Source organism: Protopterus annectens, chromosome 12.part0 (assembly GCF_019279795.1).
Source record: "Protopterus annectens isolate FY-2018-M chromosome 12.part0, PAN1.0, whole genome shotgun sequence".
NCBI classification, from domain to species: Eukaryota; Metazoa; Chordata; order Ceratodontiformes; family Protopteridae; genus Protopterus; species Protopterus annectens.
The window spans coordinates 1,356,734,425-1,356,741,735 of NC_056746.1; the positions used below are offsets into that span (position 1 = coordinate 1,356,734,425).

At 38.8% G+C, this 7,311-nt stretch overlaps 1 long non-coding RNA gene across 1 annotated transcript in view; it reads right to left on the minus strand.

The window, feature by feature from the left end:
• Positions 1-714: 714 nt before the first annotated feature.
• The window catches only part of LOC122817196, a 15,691-nt gene continuing 9,094 nt past the window's right edge, over positions 715-7,311 (minus strand). The window contains exon 3 of the long non-coding RNA XR_006367165.1: positions 715-1,028. This is a non-coding gene — a long non-coding RNA (uncharacterized LOC122817196). The remainder of the gene's footprint in view (positions 1,029-7,311) is intronic.

Consider the following 7,311-nt stretch of genomic DNA (forward strand, 5'->3'; position numbering starts at 1 on the left):
TAGCACATGAGAAAATGCATACACTTATAAGCAGTATTAACCATGCCATGCACTTACTGAATCTCTATCAAACTACACCTCCCTTCTCCAACACTTAATTATGTTTTCCATCTCATTTTTACCCTGATCTCAAATTCTCTTGAAAACAAATTCTATAAATAATAACATTATGACATTATAAGGGCACTTAAGGCAAAGTTATCAGTAAGGCGAATAGTCAAATCTGCATCAAAGGACTCAGCAAAGGTCAAATCAAATAATAAAATACTTACAAAATATAGCTTTTCATCATAACAAAACCAGTATAACATTTTAGCAGGTGAAGGGCTATGCCCTCAGAACCCCTAATATGGGAACTATGCCTCCCTCATATTGATTTATAACCTATACTAACTTTGAGATTTTACTGAAAACCATTCATTTCCCTCCTGTTTAGGAAGTACACCCTCAGAACTGGTATAATTAGTAAAGGAATATATAGGATCATTACTCTCTATAATGAGAGGTCTGGGCAATGAAATCCTGAACAAAAATGTTTTTTTAGCATTTTTTAATTTTGCATACTATTTCAGTGTGTATGTAATAAAAAATCCTGCAGTATGAAACAACTTCCTGTTCTCAATGCATCAAGCAAACCAAAGTGAAACCACACATTATTTATGAAATGTTTTATTAAGTTTTACAACTAATTAACGTTAATTTAAATACCTTTAATTTAAATACTTCTCTAATATTTCTCACACCTGTATGTACACTTTTGTCAAGTCTTTAGAAAAGTATTCATTTCTACAATGTTTTCAAAAATACTTTTTATTCATTTCTAAACATTTTAAAGTTAAACCCAAATACTGAGCTCCATTGTTGTTTACCTCTCATGAGTCTTATTGCCAACTTGTTGTCATTCAACAGACATTCTCAAATGACAAAATCTCTAAGTGATGAGGCCAGCAGAAGTCCAAAGGTACGAGCTCCTCTTCTGAAATGGGTTGGGCCGTTTTTGATAGAATTATTCTTTTTTGTGGCTAAAGCTGCAAAATGAAATATAAAGGATTTTTTTGTGTGTGTGAACCTCAGAAAACTCCATACAGCATTCATATTTTAGTGGTATATAACTAAATCTCAGACAAAACATCTCAGAAGGATTTATCCTCCACTTAAAAATTCTAGGACAGTACAACAGTGTATGTAAGCATGTACCTTTAACCTGGCATACAAGCCAACAGAGCCTACATTAGGTGATCAAAACTTTAGGTAATCGAATACCTAAAGATCGACACCTAAACAGCGAAAGCTATAAATATCGAATGACCACTTCCATGAATTCTTTTGTAGGAAAAGAATTTGCTTGACCGTTATTGGGAATCTGCCCTTTTCTCCACTGTGGAGCAATCTCGGAGTTAGTATATTTAGTTAGAGGGAGTGGGGGGGTGAAGCCCCCCACTCAATTAAGGTTTGAATTTTTTTTTTCTCCGACCAAGCAAATTCTTTCCCTATGAAAGAATTTGCGGAAGTGGTCGTTCGATGTTTACAGCTCTTGCTTTTTAGGTGTCAAGCTTTAGATATTCGATTACCTAAAGCTTCAACTTTATACAAACCTGTGCTCTTACATCAGCCATAATTTAATTATCCATTAATGCAGAAACATTAAGAAGATGGCACTCTGAGACAGAGTCTTCTTTTATGTCCTCACTTATATAATCTTGTACCTATAGAGACATAAAAGAATTATACCATAGTGATGGTGCATACACTAAGCAGTATAAATTCATTTATAACAATAATCCCATATTCCAAATTAGGACATTCATAGAACTATCCTTTATTAATTTATCATAAATAGAGGACAAATGCACATGTTGTATATGCTCAGTCAGCAATGGCCACTCACTTTTTAATGAAAGGATACATTCTGTATACTTTATCCAATATGAGAAAATAGCAAAACTTCATCATGAAATCTGCCTTTTTCTAACAGAAGTGAATAAAGTATCCTGAGGACCCCATGAGTAATTCCCCACCAAAGAAACTCATGTTATAGATTCATAGGTATGTAGTAGACTAACAAAGACTCTGGACTTTTTAAGTCTAACCAAGCATCCCAAATGTATTCTGTGAGTTGTTGTGCCTTAGAGATTATTTTAAGTGGTATATGTAAGCTAAGGCAGGATTTACAGGCTGGCTTTGTTCATTGGAGACTTCTAGACCCAGGGTGCATTTTTAGAGACTTCTAGACCCAGGGTGCATTTCCAGTTTCCCATCCACTGGTCCTGGTTTCTATTGAATAGGGATATGGATGAGCTCTGCTTCACATGGATGGGAAGCCAGTTATAGAGAAGAGGAATTCTTGGAGACGCATACCTGTTCCAACAATATGGCCTATTTTGCAGTTGCACTCAATGATGAGCCTGATATGTGATTAGTCAGGTACATACTGAAGGGGGCGCTGCACTCAATGATGAGCCTGATATGTGATTAGTCAGGTACATACTGAAGGGGGCGCTGCACTCAATGATGAGCCTGATATGTGATTAGTCAGGTACATACTGAAGGGGGCGCTGCACTCAATGATGAGCCTGATATGTGATTAGTCAGTTACATACTGAAGGGGGCATTGCACTCAATGATGAGCCTGATATGTGATTAGTCAGGTACATACTGAAGGGGGCGCTGCACTCAATGATGAGCCTGATATGTGATTAGTCAGGTACATACTGAAGGGGGCGCTGCACTCAATGATGAGCCTGATATGTGATTAGTCAGGTACATACTGAAGGGGGCGCTGCACTCAGTGATGAGCCTGATATGTGATTAGTCAGGTACATACTGAAGGCGCTGCACTCAATGATGAGCCTGATATGTGATAAGTCAGGTACATACTGAAGGGGCGCTGCACTCAATGATGAGCCTGATATGTGATTAGTCAGGTACATACTGAAGGGGCGCTGCACTCAATGATGAGCCTGATATGTGATTAGTCAGGCACATACTGAAGGGGCGCTGCACTCAGTGATGAGCCTGATATGTGATTAGTCAGGTACATACTGAAGGCGCTGCACTCAATGATGAGCTTGATATGTGATTAGTCAGGTACATACTGAAGGGGGCGCTGCACTCAATGATGTGCCTGATATGTGATTAGTCAGGTACATACTGAAGGTGCACTCAATGATGAGCCTGATATGTGATTAGTCAGGTACATACTGAAGGGCGCTGCACTCAATGATGAGCCTGATATGTGATTAGTCAGGTACATACTGAAGGGGGCGCTGCACTCAGTGATGAGCCTGATATGTGATTAGTCAGGTACATACTGAAGGGGGCGCTGCACTCAATGATGACCCTGATATGTGATTAGTCAGGTACATACTGAAGGGGGCACTGCACTCAATGATGAGCCTGATATGTGATTAGTCAGGTACATACTGAAGGGGGCACTGCACTCAATGATGAGCCTGATATGTGATTAGTCAGGTACATACTGAAGGGGGCGCTGCACTCAATGATGAGCCTGATATGTGATTAGTCAGGTACATACTGAAGGGGGCGCTGCACTCAATGATGAGCCTGATATGTGATTAGTCAGGTACATACTGAAGGGGGCGCTGCACTCAATGATGAGCCTGATATGTGATTAGTCAGGTACATACTGAAGGGGGCGCTGCACTCAGTGATGAGCCTGATATGTGATTAGTCAGGTACATACTGAAGGGGGCGCTGCACTCAATGATGACCCTGATATGTGATTAGTCAGGTACATACTGAAGGGGGCACTGCACTCAATGATGAGCCTGATATGTGATTAGTCAGGTACATACTGAAGGGGGCACTGCACTCAATGATGAGCCTGATATGTGATTAGTCAGGTACATACTGAAGGGGACGCTGCACTGAATGATGACCCTGATGAAGTCCAAATAAAGTGGAATTATGTATTTCTTGGAACCTAGATGCCATGCCTTGCTTAAAAATTTAGCAATATAATGTAATTTGCTTACTACCTTAGACATATCTTGGTCAAAATCCAGATTACTATTTACATACATACCCAAATCTCTGATCGTTGGTTCTACACTTAGGGTTGCATTTTCAATGAGGTAATATCCAAGGATGGTGGACTTCCCAAAGGGCATTGCTATGGATTTTGTGGCATTCAGTATTAAGTTGTGGATTTGGCACCAGTCATTTGTGTGTGTTAGTCCTTTATCCAGGATGTAAGTGTCTTGGAGGGTTTCTATGACTAATCCTATTTTGTAATAATCTGCAAATTTGTTCAGCCAGAGGCCCTTGACATTGGTCTTGACCATTGAGAAGTAGATGGCAAAAATAGCATACCCAGCACAGGTCCCTCACCTATTTGGAGAGGTCGTCTCCCCTATCCTAACTTCCATGTCCTATCCACTAACCAGATTGCCATCCAGAGAATAACATAGAGCTTTATACCTATATCCATCGGTTTGCTTACAATGCCTGAGTTGGGTATTATATCAAATGCATTAGCCAGGTAAAGGTAGGCAATATGCACCATTTGCCCTTATCTATTGCCTTGGTGACCTTCTCAAAGAAGTCCACCAGGTCGAGTAGGCATGATCCGCCCTTAATGAAACCAAATTGGGTTGGATCCAGTGTTGGAAGTTTTTTTTTGTATCCTTATTAATCATTTCTATGATATTCCTTCCATGACTTTGCATATGATATCATTCAGACATATGGGTCTGTGGTTCTTGGGGGTCCATTGATGTCCCACCCTTATGCAAAGGGATGACAATTGCAGTTCTCCATCTGCATGGCACAAAGCCTGTCGCAGTGACTCAAGTGGTCCCGACAGGTCATTGTTCAGGCTGCTTAGGAAGCATTCTGAGATGTTATCAAGGTCTATTGATGCAGCGTTTTTTGGCTTTAGAGACTGCATCTAGGACCTGCTTCCTAGCCCTAGAGCTAATTGGGGAGGTATTGATTGATGTTATTTCCCAGGAGGCAGACAGGGGAGAACTGGGGTACAAGTGGAATTTGTTAGCCATCAGATTTGCTCCATCTTCTGGCTGCATTTCCAATCAGTTCTGCACACTGATGTGTGCTGCTTTTGAGCTTTCAGACATAGCTAGAGAAATTTTGTGGTTGCCCTTTGCCTGGGAGGCTATTTTCATCTCAAGTTTGATTTTAGTAGACTTAATATACCCTCATAATTGTTTGTTTAGCTTAATTAGCGTGCTTATATTATACTGGGTGTATCACTTCCTACTCTTGACTATGACTTTATTTATTTAGTTGTACAACCTGTTTGTGTTTGGACTCCACCATGGTGATTTGTTTTTTGAATTTGGTCTTGGCTTATTTCTGGAAGGCACAGCTACTTCTATGCATTTACCAACATGACTGTACAGTGTTTCTGTGAATAATTCTGCATAAACAATTGTTTTCTTAGGGTTTTGGGGATAATTTGACAGGTTGTAACTTAGCAGAAGGAATTTTACCTTAGAAATAATTATTAAATGTTATGGAGTCAGCAAGGGGTCACAAAACTGATTTTTATTGTGATGAAGGTAGCTCTGAGGTCTGACCTTATCAGGACACTACACGGGGTGGAGGGGAGTGGGGATATATCATTCTTCCATGTTTGCAAGTACTTGGTTGAGTACGTTTGTACCTTTAGTGGCAGCATGGACTGTCTGGTTCAAGGTGTGTGAGATTGCAATATCCGTGAATCTCTGGATTGGGTTGAATGCTGAGGGCCTCCAGTAAATTCAAGTACGAGTTACAGGTTTCTTGGGTGACAGAGAGTGACCTATAGCTTGCAAGGATATGACATGAGACTTTACCTATGGAAATCTCACATGGAGAAGCTCAAGCATGTCATCCTGTCTGACTAGCCTTGAGGTGAGTTTGTTGCTGATATAGACTGACACACCTCCACCTTTTGTGATTCCCTGTACAGTAGCTGGCCTAAATATGTGGAAGGCATTTTAGCCCTGTACTGATGGAGTGCTCTCAATGTCTTTAAACCATGTCTCTGTAACTACACAGATGCCCGCATTCACCACTGTGAGGAGGGCTTGGAGGGAACGGAGTTTATTGTTTAGACTCCTGGCATTTAGCAGTAACACCCAAACTTTCATGCCATTTGAATAACGTGACTATGTTGGAAGAAACACAATTTTTAATAAACAAGGATGCATTTTTTAACTTCATAAAGTTCACTGTTCTGGAAATAAAGAAAATGTAGTTGTAAGCCATTTTTCTGCATTTTTTAAGATGATATATAATAGGAGCTCAGCTCTGAATTAAATCCTGCAAAATAGCTGAATAATTAAAAGCCCAAAAATTTTAGTCCTTGAACTTTCTGAAACTGGGTCTAATGTTTTGTGTAGAGATGCAACCCCTCAGATTCATTAGCAATCTGTTTTGTGAGCCTGTACTGTGAGCCTTAGATCACCCATATACTATAATAATTTAATATTGGAGTATCTTACTTTTATAAGAACAAGGTCATAGTTCATTTTAACTTGTCGCACTCCCTGCTGTTCTTTGTAAACTGTGACCGAGACCCATTTACAAAGTATTGCACATGCAAAAATAATGTCTCAAGAATGCTGAATATGTTGTTTTGTAAGTTTTTTTGTAAGGAATGAATTTTATAAACTCAATTTATAGTGTCAAAAGTTTGTGTCTATTAAGCAAAATGCTGGATGTTTAAGTGGGTGAGTGTGAATATAAACCTGAAGGACCTTTAAAATATGATTCAGAGTATAAAATTTTCTTTTAGGAGTGAACCAAAATAGATTTGGGTGAATTATATTTGGCAGTATGACTAATACATAGTTATTAATAAGTTTAGCACATATTTCATACGTTAATGCTATCAGGTAGTAATTTTCATATTAGTTCCATCCTTCTTTGGTGTTAAAATTAAAGGGAATTTCACCAAGAAAGAGATGGGATGTACTAGTACTGGATCAATCACTAATGTTTGTATCATTTCTCATAAATCATGGAACAGATTTTATAAATCTGTATGGAATATATTTTAACTAGGGCTTTTGTATATGGCAAACAAAATAATGATAAATAAGGGAAAACTAAAAAAAATAAAAAGACTGCAAAAAATAATAAATCTGAGATTCGATCATTTGAAAAGTACGAGTTATCTTTGACTGACATACGGAGGGCTCTTCACTCCCTGGAGGACTGGTTTACTGTAGCACTCTTAATAATGCAACCATTTATAGAAGAAAGCAAGTGATTGTCAGACCTTACAACTTTGTAAACAACAAGAACAAAAAAAAAATTAAAATATAAAATTGGTATATACCCATA